The following is a 24914-nucleotide window of genomic DNA, read 5'->3' on the forward strand; positions in this document are numbered from 1 at the left end:
GTATGGGACGGTGGCATATTAGGTATGGTTTAGCTCAAAATGCTAATTCCTACCTTATGGATTTTAATTGGTGAACAGTATGACTGGTTCTATCAATTATATGGACTTTGTGGATTGTATGCACCGGTATGGGACGGTGGCATACTAGGGACAGACTGATTTAAAATACTCAGTCCTACCTATTTTGGAATAAGGGAACGGGTTGTTAAATAAATCCTCCTTATATATATATAAGTCGGTACGGTTGAATACGCCGAATGACTTATTGGATTTCTTGTGAATGGTTAGGAACGGAGTTTAGATATATATGTTTATGGTACCACGAGTTGAGCTTGAGTCTCAAACTTTTTGGTTAGGGTGCGTATATGCAGTGGATGTGTAGCTGGTTATAGTAGGTTGGGTGTACCCTGTTAGGTCTAGGTATTCATGCCCACCTTTGGGTGCGTATTCGCATGTTGCCTTCTATTCAGGTTGAGATCCCTACTGTAGTTCAGTGAAGGTCCCATAGTGTGGATATATATATGTATAGACTAAATAGATATTGTGAGGTATCTATGGTGTATCTGCGTATCGGGTCACTGTATGGATTGCAGTTAGATTAGAACTTGCTTGTGGGCCTGACCCACCCTTTTATTATTTTTTTCAGGTGTTCGTCAGTTCTGGGCTGTAGAGCTTGATCGTGCTGAGCAGATACAGTTATTCACTCTACTGATGGCGTAGGATTTTATTTCATGTTAAGACTTGGGTTTTGTTCCAGTCTTTTGAGTACCATTGGATATTTTAGGGGTCCACTAGATGGATTCCCGAGTTGTATAAATTGGAGAACGATTTCCATTCGTGGTGGATCAGTTGTATCAAAATAGTTTTAATTATCAACGAAATTATTTATTCTGAGGTTTTCAATTATTGGATTATCATTCTAGGTTCTTTTCAGCAAAATTTTATTCATTCTTGTTTTCTATATTGTATTCTGTGTTCATTAAATTGCTAATTGTTTTGATATCCTCGGGTAATCGGGCGTGGGCTTGGCCAACCCGTATCCGGAAATCCGGGGGTATCACACCTCTTGTCCTCATGCCACCTAGGAAGAAACAGCCGCTGAAGTTATATATTTCAGCCGCGGATGAGTTAATCGGAAGTTTGTTAGCCCAAGATAATGAAGTAGGGAAAGAACAGGCAGTGTATTACCTTAGTCGTATTTTGACACCGGTTGAACGTCGATATACGCCAATCGAAAAAATGTGTCTTGCTTTGTATTTTGCTACTCACAAATTGAGAATATATATGCTACCTGTTTTAGTTTATGTGATTTGTGCCACTGACTTAATTAAGTATATGCTTTCTCGTCCAATAATTTCTAGACGAATAGGCAAGTGGTCTTTGGCCCTTATAGAATTCAGTTTCCAATATGTGCCTCAAAGGGCCGTAAAGGGCCAAGCATTTGCTGATTTCCTAGCTGACCATCCATACTTGGATGTTGATCCGGGAGTCTATGATGCAATGGAGTTATGTGCTATTCAACTAATTCCTTGGACTCTAATCTTTGACGGATCAAGCGCAAATGATGTCGGGGGAGCTGGAGTTGTAATAATTGCACCAAATGGCAGGAAAATAACACATTTTTTCTTCCTAGATTTCAAATGTTCTAACAATCAAGCAGATTATGAAGCTCTGATTATCGGTCTGGAGATACTCTTAGAAATGGGGGCACAGACCGTTGAAATCATAGGTGATTCAAGTTTAGTGATCGGTCAGTTGTCTAGCAATTTCAGGTGCCAAAGTTGGCACCTCAAACCATTTCACTCTATAGCCATGCAATTACTACAAGAATTTGCAGATGTAAAGGTCAAGCATGTTTATAGATCACATAACAAAGAGGCTAATGATTTGGCTCAAATAACATCTGGCGTTAGAGTGCCAGAAGGAATAATGGAGAATTTGATCAGAATAAAGAAAAGATCATTACCCTCATTCAAGGTGAGGGAAGAATTGTTGGCAGAGGTCTTTGCAATCGAGGTGGAGGAGGATATAGATGAGAATGATTGGAGAACACCAATCGTTAATTTTCTCAAAAATTCAGACCCTAAGGCTGACAGGAAGCTAAAGATCAAAGCTCCTAAGTTTGTAATGATTGATGGAGACCTATTCAGGAAAAGCTTCAAAGATGACCTACTCTTAAGGTGTGTCAGTAAGAAAGAAGCCATGAAAGTAATGGGAGAGACCCATGAAGGGATATGTGGTGCTCACCAAGTTGGAATAAAAATGAAGTGGCTGATTAAAAGGTACGCTTATTACTGGCCCGAGATACTTAAAGATTGCATAACATATGCCAAAGGATGTCAAGCATGTCAAAGGCATGGGCCAATCCATAGAGCCCCGGCGATTGAGTTACAGCCAGTCATAAAACCATGGCCTGTTAGAGGCTGGGCTATGGATTTGATAGGGAAAGTTTTTCCACCTTCTTCTAAACAACATTGTTTTATCATTGTGGCAACTGACTACTTTACCAAGTGGGTCGAAGTGGTGCCCATGAAGTCAGTGCACCAAGAAGATGTGATTCGGTTTATCAAGCAACATATTATTCATAGATTTGGGATCCCAGAATCAATCACAACTGATCGAGGTTCAGCCCTTGTTGCCAAAGAAGTGCAGGCATTTGCAGCAGAGTACGGGATCAAGCTTCTAAACTCAACCCCTCACTTTGCACAAGGAAATGGTCAAGCCGAGTCGTCTAATAAGACGCTAAAAGGCATCATTGAAAAAATGGTGGAAGATAACCCTAGGGTGTGGCATGAACTGTTATCAGAAGTACTTTGGTCATATAGGACTTCTCAACGGTCAAGCACAGGTGTGACTCCATTCATGCTCACCTATGGTCATGATGCAGTTTTGCCTATGGAAGTAACTGTGCGGTCAATGAGATTCGCATTGCAAAACAATTTGACCCCTGTTGAATATAATGAGTCCATGCTGATCAAATTGGAGGACCTAGATGAAGTAAGGTTAAGGGCTCTTAACCACATACAAGTTCAGAAGAGGTGAGTAGCAAGGGCATATAACAAGCGTGTTAGGGCCAAAATCTTCGGTGAAGGTGACTTGGTTTAGAAGACTGTCCTCCCAATGGGTGTGAATGATCAAAAATATGGAAAATGGTCACCAAATTGGGAAGGTCCATTTATGGTTTACAAAGTCTTAAAAGGAGGCACATATCATTTGCAAAATCTTAACGGGGAAATACACCCTCGACCGATTAATGGTCGAGACTTAAAAACTTATTATCCTACAATGTGGGAGACAATGGAGAATAAAACCAAAGATGGTTAAATAACCAGAAGCCATAGAGACATGCATTTCATTCATTGTTTTCATTGAGTACAAAAGTTTATAAGAGTCATTACCTATCATTTTCTTTGCAGATAAACAAAATGACTCCTGAGCTCATCCCACTCTTTCTTAGACATGGCCACTTTTTCATCCTCTTTGGCCTTCTCAGTCCTTAGTCGAGGAATTTCTTTTGAGACCGATTTTCTCTGCTGATCAATTTCCACATTCTTTTGATAAATCTCCTTCATCTGAGCAGCGAGTCCTTCTTTTGATCGGGCAGTTCCAGTCAATCCATCTTGAGATGTTCTATCTCCCGTTCGATCTCTGCTGCCCTCTGGTTTCCTTAACATAAGTTGATTTTAAGGTCCGAAAATGGGAAACATTGTCTTTCTCTTATTGAATCAAAGATTCTTGCTCCTGCAGCTTTTCATGGATCGTAGACGACAGCTCACCAGCCTTCTGAGAGGAAAGCTAAAAATCAGAGACCAGAGTCGGGAATCGACTCTGGACAGATTGAAGATCGTTTATCTGTTCTTTACTTAAGTTATGATGATCTATTAAGACAGACATGGCATTGGTCACATCAGCAGCTAAACTTGGCATCTCAGAGAGGTCTCGAGACACGACGGCGACTAGTAATCTTTTTGCCCCCTCAATATCTGGCGGACGACTGGAAGATGTAGGCACAATAACTGGCTCGCTCATCAAGGGATCTAGATCAAACCCAACTGCTATCTCGGAAAAGTAGGCATCAAAGTCATCAATCGTGTTATAAGTTTGAAGGGGCGGTTGGGATTGAGAATTTGAGCCAGCCTGTGAATGAAAGGAATTTAGTAAAACAAGTCAAGGCTTGAATGAGAGAATAAGTCATAAATACTCACACCAACTGGTGAAGGTCGAGTCACGTGGCCAAAGGTGCGTCTGGCAGCAGACCCTGGTGCAGAGTAAGGGCTTGGAACTCTTGGTTGTGTGCCCGGGGCAACCTGCAAGAGAAGAATGTTTCTGAATGCTTAACTTTGATAAAGATATATGGGAGATGTACTGAAAGATCATCTTGAAAATCACCTCAGCCCCGTCAAACTGATAAAAGACAGTGTTTGGTTGAGTAGTGTCTTGTTGACACTCGACTCCACTAGTGTGAGGGTGATCAGTATTCGCAATATCATCACAAGTGTTGATCCTATCTCTCGACAACGACCTAACCGAGTGTGAAGAATCCTGTCCATAAAGATGCCATTAGAATCGGCAAGGTACATTGATACTAAAAGTAAAAACAAAGCCTAGTTACCTCACGGCTGGTAGAGATATTTGTCTCGACTGAGAAAGTCGATGGCATCAAGGGGTCAGGATTTTCTTCCTTTTCTTCATCGATCAGAGGTAAAGGGTTGGTGGTCCTGACTGAGGTAACCTATTTTTTTCCTTTCCCTGCCCTGATCACCTGGAATACCATTGAGGTTAAAAAAGGGGTATATAGGTGGTACATATAAGTAAGCTAAAGTTCTAAGAGATTATGCTTTGAAGAATTCATAAGGAAAACCTTAGGCCTTTTGGGGGGCACCACGTTTTCCTCGTCAACCTCAGGCATTTCTGCCTCATGATCAGAAACTCCCAATGGGTCATAGAAGGCAACAACTGCATAAAAGAAAAGATGTTTTTATGATCTAAGGCATAGAACTTGGTATTTATATATGTAAGTATGAGTATGTACCTTCTTTGGACGACTTTGATTTTTTCGTCCTGCTGGGAGAACCAAGATTAGCCACACTAATCCCTTTTGATGGCTTGGTCGAGGCTCCTTGGGGTTTAATAAAAATGGAGGCAATCCTATTTGTTATAGTGCGAGAATCCTCCACCATAACCTCCGCAATATGGTTTCCCCACCAGTAGTCAAAGGATGGAGAAGTATCAGGATTTTCCAGAAATGGCTGCAAAGAGAACTTATTACAGAGATGGTTAAACCGAGAGGATACTCTATCCACCGTTTCTTTTGAGGTTAAGACTACTAGTTCCAAGAAAGAAGTATTGAAAGATCGAAAAGGCGGAAGTGGAACGAGTTGGGTGAGACCAAATTGTCTAGCAAATTGTGGGGGATTCTAATACTCCATCCCACACTTACTATTTGGAGAGCCCATTCTTGAACATCCATAAGAGATGTCCTTAACAATCAAGAAACTGGCCCAGGTTTGTGTATGTTCGTCTTGGCAACTCGGTGGAGCCAGGGCAGGGGGATAGGAAAGCCACAAAGGTCGCCTCGGTCTAGGCGAGAATGGCAAGAAAAGATGACTGGCTCGGTATGCAGGGAGTTTGTAAAAGAAGGAGAATATAGTTTTGAACGATCTTTTTCCTGGTTGAATACGTGTATAATAATAGTCGGGGACAGGAACAGAGGTTGACAAGTCGAGATCGGGGTAAAGTTCAGGGAAATATGCATATTCCCAAAGTTGTAACAGCCAGAATGGTCCAAAACAGGTTTTGAAGTTGGAAGCAACATATTCCTCGATGCCACGGTAAAAATAAGGAAGCAAAAAAGGAGCGAGAGCAAGTTTCTCGCCCGAGTGAAGAGCAAGGGCCAATTGAGTAAATTCCTTGGTGACTGTGAGTGAAGAAACGCAAAATAAGAACCTGTTCAGCCAGTACACCAAGAAAGAAATATGCTCGGTGATGGAAACCGAAGTTCCTTTACCCTTGCTGGCTTTAATAAAAGGGCCATGGGTAGTAATGCGCTCAGAAGCATCAGGTTTCTTTGGATATTCATAAGCTACTTCAGGAACGGTGAGAAGTGAATTTATTTCGGTACCGTGAGGCCTAAGCTCGATAAGAAAACAGATATCTTGCACCATCGGGCCAATCATACCACACCGAAGATGGAAGGCATTGGTGGAACTCGACCAGAAAAAGAGTAATGAGACGAGAGCCTCCTTATCGATAGAGATTCGATTTTTTGAAAGAATGATGGCATCATAAATGCCTACCTCCTTCCATAATGCTCCGTAGTAAGGTTCGACCCGATCGACCCAATCAATCCAGTCACTCTGAGGGATCGGGCAATTTCTGAAAAGGTTGGAAGAATCCACAGGATTAGAGAACTCGTGCTGAAATGGGAGTTGTTCCTCAGCTAAGGGACAGTAGGGAAGAAGTGAGGTTGGTGGACTATCTCTGAAGGCTGGAGCAAGGCCGATTCTAGTTGTGGAGTCAGCACCTAGGACATTGGCTAACACTTCACTAGTGCTGAAAATATCTGTAGTGATGATCTCATTGACAAGATTTTGAATAATCCCGGCCTGACTGGAAGATTTATTGCTGGCCAGAATTGACGTATTCTCAGCAACGATCGTTACGTTTTTATTACCACCCATTGGTTGAGATCCTAAGGTAAAGAAAGAAAAAAAAAAAAGAAGTTAAATTAGAGAAGGACCAACGAGAGGGATAATGGAAGCCAAAATTTTGGTTTTACTAACAAAGAGGAAAATTCACTTCAAAATACTCACTGGTCGATTGGCCGGAGCCGATATATTTATGATGGCAACTGTTGAATTTCTTTTGACACCCTTGAAATCCGGTGAGATGATGATGTGCAGTGGAAGAAGAGCTAACAAGTGGTGATAAGTTAAAATTCTGAAAATAAAGCTGTGTTCTCTACGATGGAGCCTTATTAAGAAGAAATGGTCTTAAAAGTGCGCTCTACGTGTTTCTTGATTGTGGGACAAGATGAGTTAGCATTTTTGCTGTGGAGTTTTTGGTTTGAAAAGACATACAACTATTAGGAAAATTTCACAGGGATGTTCTGCAATTTTTGTGGCAAAGCTATACGGAGGGTTTTGTTAGATATGGTGTTGACAATGCTTGGTAGAGTCAAGTGTTATATATCGAGCAATTAGCTTGGCTTAGCTGGCGAGATATTTTACTTAATGAAAACGCCACAGGGTTTTGAATGTACTTGGAACCGCCTAAAAACAGGCTAGCTTAAAATCCAAGGATATATAAAGAATAAATCCGGATATTGGAAATCAACGTGTCAGCAAATGAGATTTGTTATACATCCTTAAACCACAGGGTAATGTGTTCTTCACTTGAGTGCAACCCGTATCTGTTGACATGTTATTGTGCACATGGTTTTGGGGTTTGTTTCTCCTTGTCTTGCCAATTTGAATTGCAGATAAAGACATACATTGAGCTTTAAACCCATTTGTTCTGACAAGATATCAAGACTCATTTTAGTATACGAAATTCTGTTCATTACACACTTTGCATGACAATAAAGTGGTTGTGCTTTGTACAGAGCTAATATAAATATATATATATATATATTTATATTTATATTTATATTTGCACATGTTTATATTTACAAGAGACCGCAGTTGGTTGAAGCAAACCAACCATGTCTGCATTGGTTGCGTGTTGTACATGACTATATCTAAAAAGATATGCATTGAGCTCCCAAACAGCCAGCTTTCAAGATGAAACAACAGGGTTCATTCATGTTCTTAATTAAGCATATGTCAGTACCTATTTTGACTTGCAACTTAATTTAAGCTATAGCTCAATACCCATTAAAAAAAAAAAATGGGTTTGCATGATATGTGCTGTATGGTGTATAAGTAAACATATTTATATTCATATATGCATGTCTCTACAAGTTAGCTAGAGAGAGAAACATACTTTCAGAGAGAGAAAGCTCAGTGCAAGCTCTTACCTTCTAGAGAGGAATAGAAGAGATTGAGAGCCAGAACTAGTACGGCATCCATTGTGACCCGATGGCCGGCCTTGTCATCGTTTTAACCTTCCGAGGTGAGTCCGAAGACCCGATATTTGAAAAAGCCAGCCGGTTTGGCTTGATGACCGTTTCACTCTCGTCGTTACTCTGCCAACTCGACTGTCCCGACCGCTCTCATCGTCACCATCCTCTTTCTCTACGTCGCCGTGGCCATCATCGTCGGCCACAAAAAGCGGAGCGGCCCATGCGACGGCGTCAGTTTCCTCGGCATCTCCTGGGTCTTCAGCGGCATGACCTTTATCCGTCGAAGAGAATTACGGTTTGTGTTTGCAATGGAGCATGTTTTTTTCCAGCGGCGAGTCCATCTAGGCGATGGTTTCGGCGGCATGTAATTTTATGAAGAAAAGGTGGAAATGGGTTGAACATTGATTGTCGCCATTGGTGGTTTTTATTTTTTATTTTTTATGACAGTAAGGTGGCTTCAGTAGTTACTGTAACAGAAAATAACCCGCGATGGCATCGCCGACGAAAAACGGGCCGACTTTACACGATGAAGGAGGGCGTCGAACTAAGTTAGGTTGCATGTCGATGAAGGTGACGGCGTTGGATTACTCGTCTGTTATCTCAAAGCAGGTCTACCATATGTATAGGTGGTTGACGTTTTCTGTTCTCAGTTTCCTTGGAGGTGACGGTGTCTTGCATGTTACTCCGACAGCCTATCCATCTTCATTATTGCTGCCAAATTTCGCCCAGCCTAATGACAATCCACAGATGGTGAAGACAAGGTTGAGTTGGTAGGCAGAGGTTGGTGGCTGTAACGATGAGCGGTTGTCCGCTGGCGACGGCGTTCCATTTAAATAAACCTATGGAGCTCGCATGGGTTAGTTTTGAAGACTACTTAAAACCCAAAACGGTTGGGTATGGATGATGGATGCCGGCGTTATACTTGCATTGGAAACTTGAGTGTTTCTCCGGCGGCGAAATTTGCTTTCTTCCTGCCATCGCTGCTAACGTTCAAGGCGAGGAAGGGAGGTAACGGCAAGCTCATGGCGGTTTCGATGGGGCTGTCGGTGCCATTATTGAGCATCGACGACAATTCCCTTGTGATGTCCTGTTGCTCGACACCGAGAGCCGCAACAAGATCGATGCGTTTCATTTGAGAAACCCACTGGTGCAACATTACCACCTTCAGAAAGCGTTCCAGTCCAAAGGGCTATGTGAGCTCCTTCACCTCACTGGGTGTTTGCAGATGAAGACCATGTTATAATAATTAATTACCGTGTCTACATCATAGTGTTGTAAACTTCAAAACTTTGAATTGATATACCAGCGAAGGGCGACCTCATCATGTTTGGCAACGGAAGGAATTAAATGAGATGACAGCGGCGCCGGGAAGGTTGCCGAGGTGCATGTATCCAGCCGAAAAGGCTGGGTTGAATTCTGGTGGACACTTGATCGTTGCAGTTGGTGAGATTTAACGATGGAAGCAACAAGGAGAGTGGTATATCCGGCGAGCCATGACCATGAATAAAGCCATGACAGTGGCGAGGAAAATTTGCGTCTCACCAAAACGATTTCTTTCTCTCCGGCCGAATGCTCATGCTCTGAAGTATACCAGTGCCCACACTTTCTCTGCCAGTATCGTTAATTGTTCCAGTCTCGGTGTTAGGTTCTGGCTGCCAAAATCTCAAACAGTCTGCTGCAACCTGACGACGACATCCATGTTCGCGGGCAACACGGTCGCCGGTGTAATCTATGCCACCCCGTTATCTAGCGGCGACTTCAAAAATGGTGCAACACTCTCCCTACGGCCAGCACCGGTCCAGGGATGAATGACCATAATCCGTTGAAGCGTAAAGGTGACAGTAGGCGTTGTTGCAATCAATCCCATCACTGGAAGAGTCATTCATATAATTCCAGTAGGTTCGCCCACTTTTGGCTGGAATAAATTGGGTCTCTTATTAGATTGAATAGCATCAAACTCCTCTTGGTGCGGGTTGATTTTCCCTATCAATGTAACATTCACCTAAAATTGCAGACCAACCCGAAAGCTACAATAGCTCTATCCACAAACTTACATCATCCACAGCCTCTGGCAAGCTTCCCTCTATTTAAGAGCTGAGTTTTTCAGTCCGGTGAAGATACTACAGCGATCAAATTTTCCCAAGATAGCTCAGCTCAACGAGACCCAAAACCATTGGGTATGACAATGGGTGACGGCATAAACACCATCTTCGGCAGTAACGCCGTCGAAGAGGATGACGGCTGATGTTTGCAATGGCAATGGAAACTTACATTTTTGGCGATGAGTATGACCTGCACTTGTACGAGTCTAGTGCGCCTAAAATGTTGAGGACAAGAGCTATTGATTTCATTTGTAGTCAAACAAGCATGGCAATGGTAAAATCTTTTTCAACTGTTATTATGAGAAAACTGTTTGAATTTCACTACGTTCTTTCTTTAGTGGTATTTCAGAGATATAAATATATATATACATATATTTATGCGTGCATCTATGAGTTCCACGTCGTTTCTGTTTGGCGTTGCTCTTACTTTGAGACTGAGACATCAAACTGCTACATAGTCTTTTTCTCCTTCTCTTGCGTTAAATGGGTTTTTCCAACTTCTCTCTCTGGAAGTGTTCTATAGCTGCTATTATGTTTCTGTTTTGGTGTGTAAATGAAACATTAATTGGTTGGAAGCTTCAATATGGCCTAGGTGTAAATGGCCATTACAAAGAAATGATAACTCATTTCTCTTTCGATTAATAAATGGTTTTAGTTGTCCATACTTTAAAGGCAAAATTAGCCTTGACTGGTCCTAGGCCGAACACAAAAATTGGCCTAAATAAATACAACTCTATAAAAATTTGGTATGAACCCATTTTTATAGAGTTGGGGGGCAATTGTTAACACCTAAAATATAATTCGAGGCAATCATGCCACGTGGTCAAAGAATACGAGATCCGAACCTTAGGTCAACCCATGGTCATTAGGGTGAAAGATTAATTTCTAATCAGGGTGATCAGGTTTAAGGTTGGGAATTAAGAAGAGTGGAATTTTTAGGCCATTAAAGTTGAGATAAGGTTTTGAGCTTATAACTGGTCACAATTGGGACTCTCAGTCTCAATGGTCGTGATCATGAGTTTTAGGCCAAAATCTTCTCAGTCACTATGGTCATAAGAGTCTCAGTCACTATGGTCATGAACTTAGGCGAAAATCCTCTCAGTTTTCATGATCATGAGTCATAGGTGAAAATCCTTTCAGTCTTCATGATCATGAGCTTTAGGCTATTTTTCCCTCAGTCACTATGGTCATAAGAGTCTCAGTCCTATGGTTATGAGTTTAGGCCAAAACCTTCTCAGTCAATATGGTTATGACTTTCAGTCTCAGTCACTATGATCATGAGTCTTAGGAGAAAATCCTCTCAGTCTTCATGATCATGAGTTTAGGCCATATTTCTCTCAGTCATTATGGTCATGAGAGTCTCGGTCTCATGGTCATGAGTTTAGGCTAAAATATTCTCAGTCAATAAGGTTATGATTTTCAGTCTTAATGGTCATGATCACAAGTCTCTCCAAAGACTCATAACCAGCCATGATCAAGAGTCTCGACCGTTATTTCTCTCGGTCACAATGATCATAAGACTCTCGGTCATAATGGTCATAATCATGAATCTTAACCAAGATTTTTAGCCACTATGGTCATGATCAAGACCCATGACCAAATATGGTCATGATCAGGGGTCTCAGGTCAAAATCACTTGAAGAATCTTCGGGGTAATTCAAATGAAGATCGGCTGGAATCTCAATGTTTTAAGAACCTAACAAGTCAGGTCTGGAAACGTGAAAAGAACTTGAAATAAAAAAGGACAACTCGACAATATCAGAAGTTCAGAACTACATATGGAAGGTTCTCACCTATATCTGGTGAGGAGAGTCAGAATTGTCTCAGATGCCTCCAGGCTAATGTACAAATCAAGCCAGACATGACAGGTGCAGAGAGCTGAAAATGGCTTGAAGACCAAAATCATCAAGCATGAAAGACAAGGCACCACTTAGTTAAAAATACTATGTCAGACATACTTGTATCTGCCTATAGAAGGATGTGCAAGTCAGTCAACCTGACCAGCTCAGCAAGGTGGTTAGGAAGAGTCACTTTCAATTTACAACCAATCAATTTCTAGAGAAACAGTTGAAAGGGATAACACTAGGTGGAAGCCTCTATAAATACCCACTCAAGCTTCACAAGGAAGGGGTCCAAGACCATTTCTAAAGTTCCATTTCTAAATTTCAACCTTTAGCATTCATATCACTTAGCACTTAGCTTTTATTTCATCAAGTTCAGTTTAGCACTTAGCTTTTATTTCAGCAAGTTCAGTTTAGCACTATCAGTTTAATTCTTAGTTCATCTTTCAGCATTCAATACTTTAGTTTCCATTTCAATCAAGAGTTTGTAATTCATTCATCATTGTAATCAGTCAAGTTCAATGAAGAAAGGTTTGCAGATTCAGGTATATTTATTGTTCAGTTTAAGTTGCTTCTAATTGATATTCATCTTAAATGTTTAAAGTCCTTTCTTAAAGGCAATAGCAACCTTAAGGAGAGGGTCATTCATACTCTCCAACTTTCGCCTGAATCACCTTAGGTCGGTGACCCGAACCAATAGGAATAGTTTGGCAAGAAGTATTCGAGTCCATCAGGACTCTGGCAAGCCCGCGTTCTAGGTCAGCCATTCATTTGCTAGCGACCTCAGACCACTTTGTGAGCCAAACAATAGCCACGTCAAAGAAATTGAGAAGTAAGTTTAGTGGGCGAGTATTTAGACCAGAGACTAGAGCCACAGGTCCTCTCGAACAGAAACCTCCAAGGCTCATATGGTCAAAACATGTTTGACGCATTTCCTTCCTTGCTTGATCAGAAGATGCACACGACACTTTGTATAGGGCTCCTGCCATGGTATTTATTATGGATGCCATTGGCTGCGAAAAACCAAATCCTAATCAGATTACAAGTTTGATAAATAGTGAAAAATTACATCTTTATAATACACGGTGCTTTTGCATTTCAACAATTTATTTGGAAAGTTTAAACATAAATGACTCGAGCCAATTTTAAATTTGTATTTCTTATTTTTTTGTCCCTCTTCTAATGCATGATTGACTGATTGAGGTATGACCAAGGTTTACAAAATGTCTTATTTACTGTTTCATATTTTGAATGAGAAATAAAATTGGCACTTTATGAAAAACTTCACCCACTGAACTTCTTATTGTTTATAGGAACAAGAAGTGGCGGGCTTATAAAGAGGAACACTCGGATATAACCATGGGAGCCCCAAAAACCAGTCGACCCTCCCACCGGAATCCCCAGCTTAACCATCGATCTTAAACCTCCATTCTTGCCACCCACCACCAACCATGTTCAAAACCATGTTCATCCTACTACCCCATTTTCCCATTCTCCGTTCAATTCTTAAAAAAGCTCCCCCACAGAATGCAGTCTAGCATCACAGACCTACAGAACCTCACCATCCTGTTGGGAAACGTGCAAGTTTTTAAAAACTTTTGAGGGATTTGCAATCATGGATCTTGATCATCATATAGAGACAAGTTTTATGGAAAGACAAATACAAGATGATGTATAATTCAATAAACAGATTGAATACTTACATCAAAGGTCTGAGTAAACCTTTTAATCTTTCCTCTAAAGTGAATGTTCTCATTTATTGTAGATCCCTTTAGCAAAATCCTTTCTCCTTCTTCTTGATTATAATCTTCCCTTTAGGAATCACCAATATGCCTTGATGAATGACCTTGAAATCTAGGCTTGTGGTAGCCTCCTTTAGAAGAGAAAACAAACCCTAAAATCTAGAGAGAGAAAGTGTATTACTTTTTCTTGTTCTACAAGTCACACCTAAAATATCCATGGACCCATGTATATATAGGCAAAATAAAAATAAGAATAAGGAAACAATAAATCATTCTCCATCTCTAAATCAACTTTCTCAATTCTAACAGAACTCCAATATCAACTTGGGCTATTGGTGAGAATCCTTTTGGGCTTACTATTTTCTTGGCTCCTATAAATTAATAATTGGTCCGATCCATTAAACCATAGATCCAATTTAATTAATTCATAAATTAATTTCTACTCCACTAAAAGAAATTAATTGCACTCCAATTAAATAGTAAATAACCTCTGAGTCAATGTTGCACTTTGACCCCTCTATGCTTAATTATTTATCGGATAATTAAAGCCATCAATCCGACAACATAATTAATATAATTATTTTGTTACCTTTGATTATTTCCGGCTCGATCACAATAAAATATTTATTTGACAAAAATAATAATTTACTAAATAAATATATATAGAAAACATTTGTCTAAAACATACGAAGGCCTTTGAATTTAATTTGTGATCAACCATAATCAAAACAAAATAAATACAAATAGCACTGATGCAAATATTGAGAATATAGATCTCTAATTATTAATTACATAACTACCCAAAGTGTCGATCTAAGGATCCCGAGGTATCCGCTGAACAAATCAAAGTAATTATTAATTAAAAAAAGAATCTATACTTCTCTCATGCTTAAGAGTCAAAAGCCATGACTGTGATAGAGAGTAATTGCATACGAAAGCTCTCGCAATATATCTCAATCTATCATGGACTCGGTTCAAGTCTTAACTAATTAAATGTCCATCTATAATTACCGACTGTGAACCATTTATGATTACTAATTTATAACATAGTATTAATTGCCATTACATACATATATAAATATATCTTATAATCAAGTGGACATAATCAATTCCATAATGAATCGAAAAATAATACATTTCATTCACCAATTATATAATGCTTTAATAATAATATTCAGATAAGGAACCATGACTTTTATAATCCAAAATTAGAATTTGCTATGCTAGGGCACACATATCCTAACAGCTCCCACTTGCACTTATAGCCAATTCGAATCACATTTAACTCCCATGTTCTCCATATGACGATCAAACATCTTAATCGGTAAAGCCTTTGTGAATGGATCAGCAAGGTTATGTTCCGATGCAATCTTGGCCACAAGTAAATCTCCTCGATTTACTATATCACGAACCACATAATGTTTCCTCTGAATGTGTCTTGTTCCTTTATGAAATTTTGGGTCCTTGGTTTGGGCTATAGCTGCACTATTGTCGCAATGAAGCGTCATAGGCCGATCTATATGCTCCACAACCTCCAGTTCAATTAGAAAGTTTCTCAACCAAACAGCTTCTTTTGCTGCCTCAGAGGCTGCAATGTATTTTGCTTCCATGGTTGAGTCAGCAATACAACCTTGCTTGACACTCTTCCAACTAACTGCCCCTCCATTGAACTTGAACACATATCCAGATGTAGATCTCCTGGCATCTGGATCTGATTGAAAATCAGAATCCGTATATCTGACTGGAACCAGATCATCACCTCCATAAACGAGCATGAGACTCTTAGTTCTTCTAAGGTATTTTAAGATATTCTTCATAGCTGACCAATGATCAAGTCCAGGATTGGACTGATATCTACTGACAATCCCTACAGAGTAGCAGATGTCTGGTCTGGTACAGACCGTGGCATACATGAGACTACCAACTGCCGAAGCATATGTTACTCGCCTCATTTGCTCAATTTCCTTATCAGTCTTGGGAGACTGGTCATTAGAAAGAGCCAATCCATGTCTAAATGGCAAAAACCCTTTCTAAGAGTTTTCCATTCCAAACCTAATCAGAACTTTGTCAATGTAAGACTCTTGAGACAAGCCTATTTTCTTTTTAACCCGATCTCGCATAAGTTTGATCCCAAGAATATAGCTTGCTTCTCCAAGATCTTTCATCTCAAATTTATTGAACAACCACCTTTTAACTGATGACAAAGCCTCTACATCATTACCAATGAGTAAGATGTCATCGACATATAAAACGAGAATCATGATGACATTACCCTATTTTTTCTTGTAAACACAAGGTTCAAACACGTTTTGTTCAAAGCCAAATAATTTGACTGTCTGATCAAAACAAATGTTCCATGTGCGTGAAGCTTGTTTAAGTCCATAAATAGACCTATTCAACTTACATACACAGTCTTCACGACTTTAACCACGAAACCGTCTGGTTGCCTCATGTAGATGTCTTGTTTAAGATGGCCATTTAAAAATGCTGTCTTAACATCCATCTACCATATCTCATAGTCATAATAAGCACTAATGGCCAAAAGAATGCAAATAGATTTAAGCATTGCAACTGGTGAGAATGTATCCTCATAATCAATACCTTCACGTTGAGTGAAACCTTTGGCAACCAGTCTAGCTTTGAATGTCTCAACATTCCCATCCATTCCTCTCTTTTGTTTATAGATCCACTTACAACCAATGGGTTGAACCCCACTAGGAAGTTCTACAATATCCCAGACTTTGTTATAATATATAGATTCCAACTTTGATTTCATGGCATCTTTCTAACGATTCGCATATATATCGGACAACGCTTCCGCATAGCTTACTAGGTCTGACTCATGCTTATCGGGCATGCATCTGATCTTGTTTCCAGCTTGTCTGCCTGTTTCTTATGCACGTGTGCTGGACACCCCCATATATACATGTGATTTAAACTAGGTTTATGTCCAAACCACAGCTCATATGGCGATCCTGAAACAGACTTGGATGGAACACAGTTCAAAATGTACATCGCTGATTCTAAGGCTAATCCCCAAAATGATAAAGGTAATGTAGCAAAACTCATCATAGATCTAATTATGTTAAGCAAAGTTCTGTTTCTCCTTTCTGTCACTCCATTCTGTTGAGGGAAGTTAGGTGCGGATAACTGGCGCACAATACCCTCATTGACCATATGATCCTTGAACTCCCCCAAGAGGTATTCACCTCCTCGATCAGATCGAAGTGTTTTGATAAGTTTACCTAATCTACGCTCCACTTCCGCCTAAAACTCACAGAATTTTCCATAAGCTTCTGACTTGTGTCGCATTAGGTAAATATATCCAAAACGTGAATAATCATCAATGAAAGTGATAAAGTACTCAAACCCTCCTCTCGCTTGGGTGTTCATGGGACCACACACGTCTGTGTACACCAACTCTAATCCTATTTTGATTGATGTGACCCAATCGTAGATGCCAATGATACAATGAGTTTGGAGAAACTACTTTTCTTTTAACATTCAATTTAGATGAAGTTGCATTTAATTCATAATTTTGCATTTGATATGAGCTAAGAGTTAAAACATATAGACTATCTTTCAATGCACTAGAAGTTATAACACAACCATTTAATTTAATTAAAACATTTTTTCCAAAAGTAAAAATATAGTTTTTGCAAACCAACGAAGAAACTGAAATTAAATTGCGCCTAACATTTGGCGCATAAAGACAATCTTCTAAAATAAGACTCCTCCCACTATCAAACTGTATATGAACCACTTCTACTGTTTTAGCTTCCACCTTGGCATTAGATCCCATATGCAAGTATATCCCTCATTCATTGAGGCTTTTGGACTCCTAGAATCCCTGCAATGAATTGCAAACATGATTAGTGGCTTCAAAATCTATGCACCAGGAATCTATAGATTCAACCACATTACATGCCTCAATAATGAATATACCTTTTCCTTTGCCTTGCGTGCGAAGTGTTGGGCAGTTAGGTTTCCAGTGACCCGGTTGACCGTAATGGAAGCAGTTTCCTTCGCCTTCAACCCACACTTTCTTCTTTCCCTTATCCTTTTGGATTACTTTGTTTGGCACAACCACAGTTTTGGCACCATCATTCTTCTTTTTCTTGCCCCTCCTCTTGGGCCTAGAAGTGGATGGTCCAGCAGACTGAGTGTAGTTGATAGATGCACCCTTACTTTTGATTATCCCTTCAAAGGTTACCAACTCATTCAGAAGTTCAGCGAGTGTGTACTCAAGCTTATTCATAGAATAATTAACCCTAAAAGAGTTAAATAAGTCTGGCAATGAAGCGATAATCATGTCAACCTGAAGTTCACCATCCAAGTTGCATCCAAGGATCTCCAGTTCATTTAGAAAACCAATCATTTTTAAAGCATGTTCCCGAATTAAAGTACATTGGACCATCTTGATGGTCATCAAGTTTGTCATAGTATTTTGGCGTGCACTCTTACCAATTTGCCCAAACATTTCCTTGAGGTTAAGCATGATATCTGCAGAAGTGAGATATTGAAGATGTTGACTTTGGAGTACATTCGAGAGTGAAGCAAGAATGTAGCACCTAGTCATCTCATCTGCTTTATTCCATTTCTTAAAAACTTCATGCTCCTCAGGAGGATCCTCAGGTAAAGGTGGAGAAGGTCTGGGAGTAGTAAGCACATAATTTAACTCCTCATATGTGAGTACAATATCTAGTTGCCTTTTCCAATCGATGTCCAGTTAATCGATTTTCTTTTAGTATGTTTGCAAGTGGACTGAATGGACTAGTCATGATAAATCTGAAAATAAAAGCATTCATACAATAAATAAATTGAATAAAAATAATCATGCAAGAATAAAATAATTAATTAATTGTGGGTCCCTTAACCACATTGCACGAAAAATCGGACAATCAATATGCCAATAACTTATCCGGTTGGCGAAATTCATTATTACTTATTGACGAGAACAACTCATTATTTTCATATCTCTTTAGATAATGCCTTATCTATATATGAAATAATTCCCGATTAGGTTTAGCCTTTCTAAAATCACCTAGTATAGACCACTCCGTTGGGGAGCTAATACTATTGATTTTAGATTGAGTGTATAACGTAATTAATGCTCTAACGGAAAAACAAATATTAAATATATTGCCATTAATAACTTAGACTCTTTAAATCATATATAGGGCCTTATTTTTAAAAATCTAACTATAATGGTCATTTAATAAATATATTTTCGTGAGACAACCATTCTTGTAATCTAGACTCTTTAAATCATGCGTGGGGCCTTATTTTTAAAGATCTAATCACAATAGTTATAATTACGAAGGCCATGGGGTAATGTATAAAAATCTCCGCTCCCACTCAAATTTTTTTTTTAATAATATATAACTAGGGTTTTTCAATTCATGATTTAATGCATGAAAAATGCCTTGATTTTAATCCAATTAAATTTAGAAAATATATGGATTTTAAATGATTCACTAATATTTAATTTGAGGCAAAAATAATTTACAAAAATAATTTTTCCGTTTCCCAATAAATGCCCTCAAATTAATTAGCAATCTAATCCAATATATCTTCATAATTTAATTAATATAAATCAAGTCATTTAGATAAAAAATCATGGATCCAATGCATGAACAATTATAATCAGTATTAAATTATTCCATGCATCACATAAATAACTAAATAACAGACAGAAGTAATATAAATGACCAATGGATTCAGCTTTTAACATTTAAATACTATTCTTGTTGTACGGGCATCCATTAATAGTCTGTAAACACCCATAGGAAGCTTGTACGTGTTAGGAGAAGCAAAATGCCGCTTGGAACGCGCCTGGAGGGCTCCTCACGCACTCGCACGCGCCTAGGGCAGGCCGTAAGACTTGGCACGCGCTCCCACGCGCCCCCACATGCTGGCACGTGCTTGGGGCACATGGGACGCGCCCTCATGCGCTCCCACGCGCCAGGGGTGCGTGGGACGCGCCTCCATGCGCGTGGAAGGCAAAAGCCTCCTTGATTGCACGCGCCAGCATGTCTTGACCCAGCCCACTCCTGGCGCGTGTGGAACACTGTCATTTAAAAATTAGGGGTATTACAAACACGCGCTAGGCTCACCTATCTGCGCCACATCTGATCTGTGCCTCCTCCGACGCCCCTTTTCACTGCCGGCAAAGCTTCGGCCACCGGAAAAATGCCGAAAAAATCCGAAAAATTCCTAGAAAATTAAATTAAGCCTAAAAAAATTCCAGAAAAATTCTGAAAAATTAAGAAAAATTCCAGAAAATTACTGAAGCATAATTTAACCCTTTCGGACCCTCTTAAAGCTTCATAGCATCCTTTAATAAATATTACATGGCTTTAATAAATACTTATAATTTGAAATACAATGGAAAAAATTAAATTACATCATTGAATTTTCAAACGGCTAAAACAAAGCCTTAATTACATTCATCCAACGATAAAATTACATTTTATATACCTATAAGCTTCATCCATGGCCCAAACACATATCATTATCCATTCACAATTATACATACATCATCATGTATTAATATATATCAACATAATAAATCATACATCAACATATATTAATAATTCTATATATGTATATATAATTTGGATCCATGAATATGATTTTATAAACACATGATCTCTAGTAATGAATCAAACCATACTCTGATACCACTGTTGGGAAACGTGCAAGTTTTTAAAAACTTTTAAGGGATTTGCAATCATAGATCTTGATTCATCACATAGAGACAAGTTTTATGCAAAGACAAATACAAGATGATGTATAATTCAATAAACAGATTGAATACTTATATCAAAGGTCTGAGTAAACCTTTTAATCTTTCCTCTAAAGTGAATGCTCTCACTTATTGTAGATCCCTTTAGCAAGGTTCTTTCTCCTTCTTCTTGATTATAATCTTCCCTTTAGGAATCACCAATATGCCTTGATGAATAACCTTGGAATCTAGGCTTATGGTAGCCTCCTTTAGAAGAGAAAACAAACCCTAAAATCTAGAGAGAGAAAGTGTATTCCTTTTTCTTGTTCTACAAGTCACACCTAAAATATCCATGGACCCATGTATATATAGGTAAAATAAAAATAAGAATAAGGAAACAATAAATCATTCTCCATCTCTAAATCAACTTTCTCAATTCTACTAAGTCAATGTTGCACTTTGACCCCTCTATGCTTAATTATTTATCGGACAATTAAAGCCATCAATCCGACAACATAATTAATATAATTATTTTGTTACCTTTGATTATTTTCAGCTCGATCACAATAAAATATTTATTTGACAAAAATAATAATTTACTAAATAAATATATATAGAAAACATTTGTCTAAAATATACGAAGGCCTTTGAATTTAATTTGTGATCAACTATAATCAAAGCAAAATAAATACAAATAGCACTAATGCAAATATTGAGAATATAGACCTCTAACTATTAATTACATAACTACCCAAAGTGTCGATCTAAGGATCCCGAGGTATCCGCCGAACAAATCAAAGTAATTATTAATTAATAAAAGAGTCTATACTTCTCTCATACTTAAGAGTCAAAAGCGATGACTGTGATAGAGAGTAATTGCATACGACAGGTCTCGCAATATATCTCAATCTATCGTGGACTCGGTTCAAGTCTTAACTAATTAAATGTCCATCTATAATTACCTACTTTGAACCATTTATGATTATTAATTTATAACATAGTATTAATTGCCATTACATACATGTATAAATATATCTTATAATCAAGTGGACACAATCAATTCCATAATGAATCGAAAAATAATACATTTCATTCACCAATTGTATAATACTTTAATAATAATATTCAGATAAGAAACCATGACTTTTACAATCCAAAGTTAGAATTTGCTATGCTAGGGCACACATATACTAACACATCCACCAACTGGCCCAACTAAAACTTCGAAAACAAGTATCCTTCTCTCCCACCACAAAATGCAAACCACAACCTGCAAATCCAACTAAAACTCAAAAAAAAGTTTCCTTCTCTCCCACCACAAATTGCAGACCACAACCAAAGTTATTTGATGACCACAACCACATTATGGATGACATTGATCCACACAACACCCAGTCATCGATTGATGAGATTGTCAGACTTCGTGTGGAATTAATGGAATTCAAAAGCAACTACAGGTACAAGTACCTTCTTGAGGAGGTTGAATGGCTTAGGGGAATCATTGGAGACGGTCTGAAGAATCAAGCCACGTTGAGAGCCAGAGTCAATGATTTTAGTGATCAAATCATTGCTGCTAATCATCTTCATTCACTTGATCTTCATCCCAAGTTAACTGAACCTCCCTCGAAGCCACCATGCAAGCAGGCTTGCTCCACCACCATCCCACACTAGAACCACCACCAAAACCACCATGAGACTAGTGCAGTCCAGTGTGCTAATTCAAATTCAAATGTGTGCTTGGACACTTCAGGCAACCATCTACACCAACTTTCAAAAAATCAACATCACATCACCCCTTCTTTAGGCACCAGTGTAGACAAAAATTGTGCCACCCATGACCTACCCTTTATACTACAACACCAACCTCTAACCACTGGACCAAACAATACACTTTTACCTTCAGACCTTAACCCACCACAGTATAATTCCTACCACAGTACAATCCCAACCACAGCATTGTTCACAGTCCTACCATGATCCTCTAATCCCAACCAAATCAACTATTCCCCATACCAATTCTCAACCGCTGAGTACAAAATCCAACCACAACAGTTCCCAACCTAACACTTCCTCAACCCCTTCCATACCAGAACCCAACCAACGCATCCAGGCTTCAACCGAACCAGTCATACCACATCCTGGATTAAACAATGATAACACCACTTGGGCTTCTGTTGTCACCAAACCACCTCCATCTCGAACTCCTTTACAATTTATCCACAACCCAAAGCCCTCCAAGGACATTATCTCCCCACCATCACACATTAAATCTGTAGGACTATCCCTCTTAAGGACTAGTCTTCTTAGCTACTTTGTCCACAAAAGTCTTCCCTTTGGTATGGTTAGAGACATTTCTACTGCACTCTGGAAGGAAAGGGGACTTCTCAAAGTCACAAGTACTAAGAAAGGGATTTTTGAATTCTATTTATCTTCACTTGATCAATGTAATCAAATCCTCTCTGAAGACCCTTGGTTCATATCAAACAAACCACTTATGCTCAGCCACTGGGAACCATGCTTCAAGAAGTGCCTCCACTCATCTATACCAATGTGGATCAAGCTTCATGGTCTACCTTTTCAATTTTGGACAGAAACTGGACTGAGTTACATCTCAAGCAATCTTGAGCACCCTCTGTTTGCTAACCACATTACCATCTCCAGGTAGAAAACAAGATTTACAAAGGTATGTGTTAATGTTTTGGCTTCCTCTGACCTACCATCTACTCTCAACCTCCACATGAGCTCTGGGAAAACTCCAATGGTACATGTTGAATACATTAATTGCCCTATTATTTGCTATTCTTGCTTGAATTTTGGCCACACCAGTAAAACTTGCCATGGTTCATCCTCATCCAAACCAAAACAACCCAACCCAAACTAGAATTAGCAAATAGTCCCTTTCAAGAGCCCACCAAAGCACATAAGCCAAACTTGTACTGCAACCCAATCACCACCTGATTCTACTAATCTCTCAGCCAGTCAAGACCACACACTACCACCTAACTTGCCATTACATTTTGAACAAAATATCATCACCCACTACTACTAACCAAATGAAGGCTTCACAATTGATCTTAGTCCCTACCAACTAGCCCAAATGGAACCCATTGTACCTCATCTACATAACCATGACCAATCCCCACCAGTGAAACTCAACTACACTGTGACCTCTCACCATTTACTACCTGCTGAACCTGAAAGTTCTTCACTCTCTGAATCTGACTCAGTCACCAGCTTACCAAGTGCCCTAAGGAAAACCAAGGATAGGAGGGACACCAAGGGGAAGAAAAAAACATCCTCTACCAAATTAGAAAGGGATTTTACTCCCAAGTGGCAATTTTTTTAACACCATTAAATGGTATCAATAATGGTATGGAACATGAGGGGTCTAAATGACCCCTTAAAACAGACTGAAGTAAGGAAACTTCTTAGGGAAAAGAAAGTAGCACTTGCTGCCATCATTAAAACTAAAGTACATTAATGCAATATTGATTTGGTGCACAAGTTCATTGCTAATTCATAGGAGTTGTCTCACAATTATAATTTCTCACCACTTGGCAAGATTTGGGTCTTATGGAATGCTTCCATTGTTAATATGCAAACCCTTCATTACACAAGGCAAGCTATACACTGTTTTGTTACTATTCTAAGCTACAGGTCCACCTTTAATGCATCTTTCATTTATGGAGAAAATGAAGACTCTGAAAGGACCAACCTTTGGAAAGATATTGAATATCACTCAACCATTTTTGCTTCCTCACCATGGATCCTTGGTGGGGGTTTCAATATCATTAAATCAATGACTGAAACCTTTGGAGGCTCCAAGAGGACCACAAATGTCATGCTTGAATTCAGAAAGTGCCTCCACAACTCAAATCTCGAATTCCTCAATTACTTTGGCATATTTTATTCTTGGACAAATAAGAGTGATGGTGTTGCCAACATCTCCAAAAAGCTAGATAGGGTCTTGATTAATGACTCATGGCATAGCTCATTTCCACTCTCCCATTGCACCTTCCTATCCCATGGAGTTTCCGATCACACTCCCATGCTCATTCAACTTGGCATTCCCAGACCAATTAGAAAGACTCCCTTCAGATTTTTTAACTCTTGGAGTAGCAATGATGACTTCATTCCTTTCATTCAATCCTATTGGTCCAAACCTGTGGATGGTTATCCTATGTTCCAAGTGGTGACAAAACTAAAGACTCTTAAGCTGTAATGCCCCGATATTTTAAATGATTTATTAATTGTGATTAATTAATTTTATTTTATTTTTAAATGATTTACTTGATTTAATTTTAATTAATTGTGTTTATATTCATTTTTAATTGATTTATTTTATTGAGTGCTTAGATTAATTGTTTTATTTTAATTATATTTCGTGATTTTATATGATGATCGTTTGTATGTGTGCTTGATTATTGATTGAATTATTGA

At 39.0% G+C, this 24914-nt stretch overlaps 1 pseudogene; it reads right to left on the reverse strand.

Moving 5' to 3' along the window:
• Window positions 1-24914, reverse strand: part of LOC132282039 (squalene monooxygenase SE1-like) — a 98069-nt pseudogene that overhangs the window by 29456 nt on the left and 43699 nt on the right.

The sequence above is a fragment of the Cornus florida genome, unplaced genomic scaffold (genome assembly GCF_030987335.1).
Source record: "Cornus florida cultivar Cherokee Brave unplaced genomic scaffold, ASM3098733v1 CherokeeBrave_3.0.0_Hap2_Chr11, whole genome shotgun sequence".
In the NCBI taxonomy this organism is placed as follows: Eukaryota; Viridiplantae; Streptophyta; class Magnoliopsida; order Cornales; family Cornaceae; genus Cornus; species Cornus florida.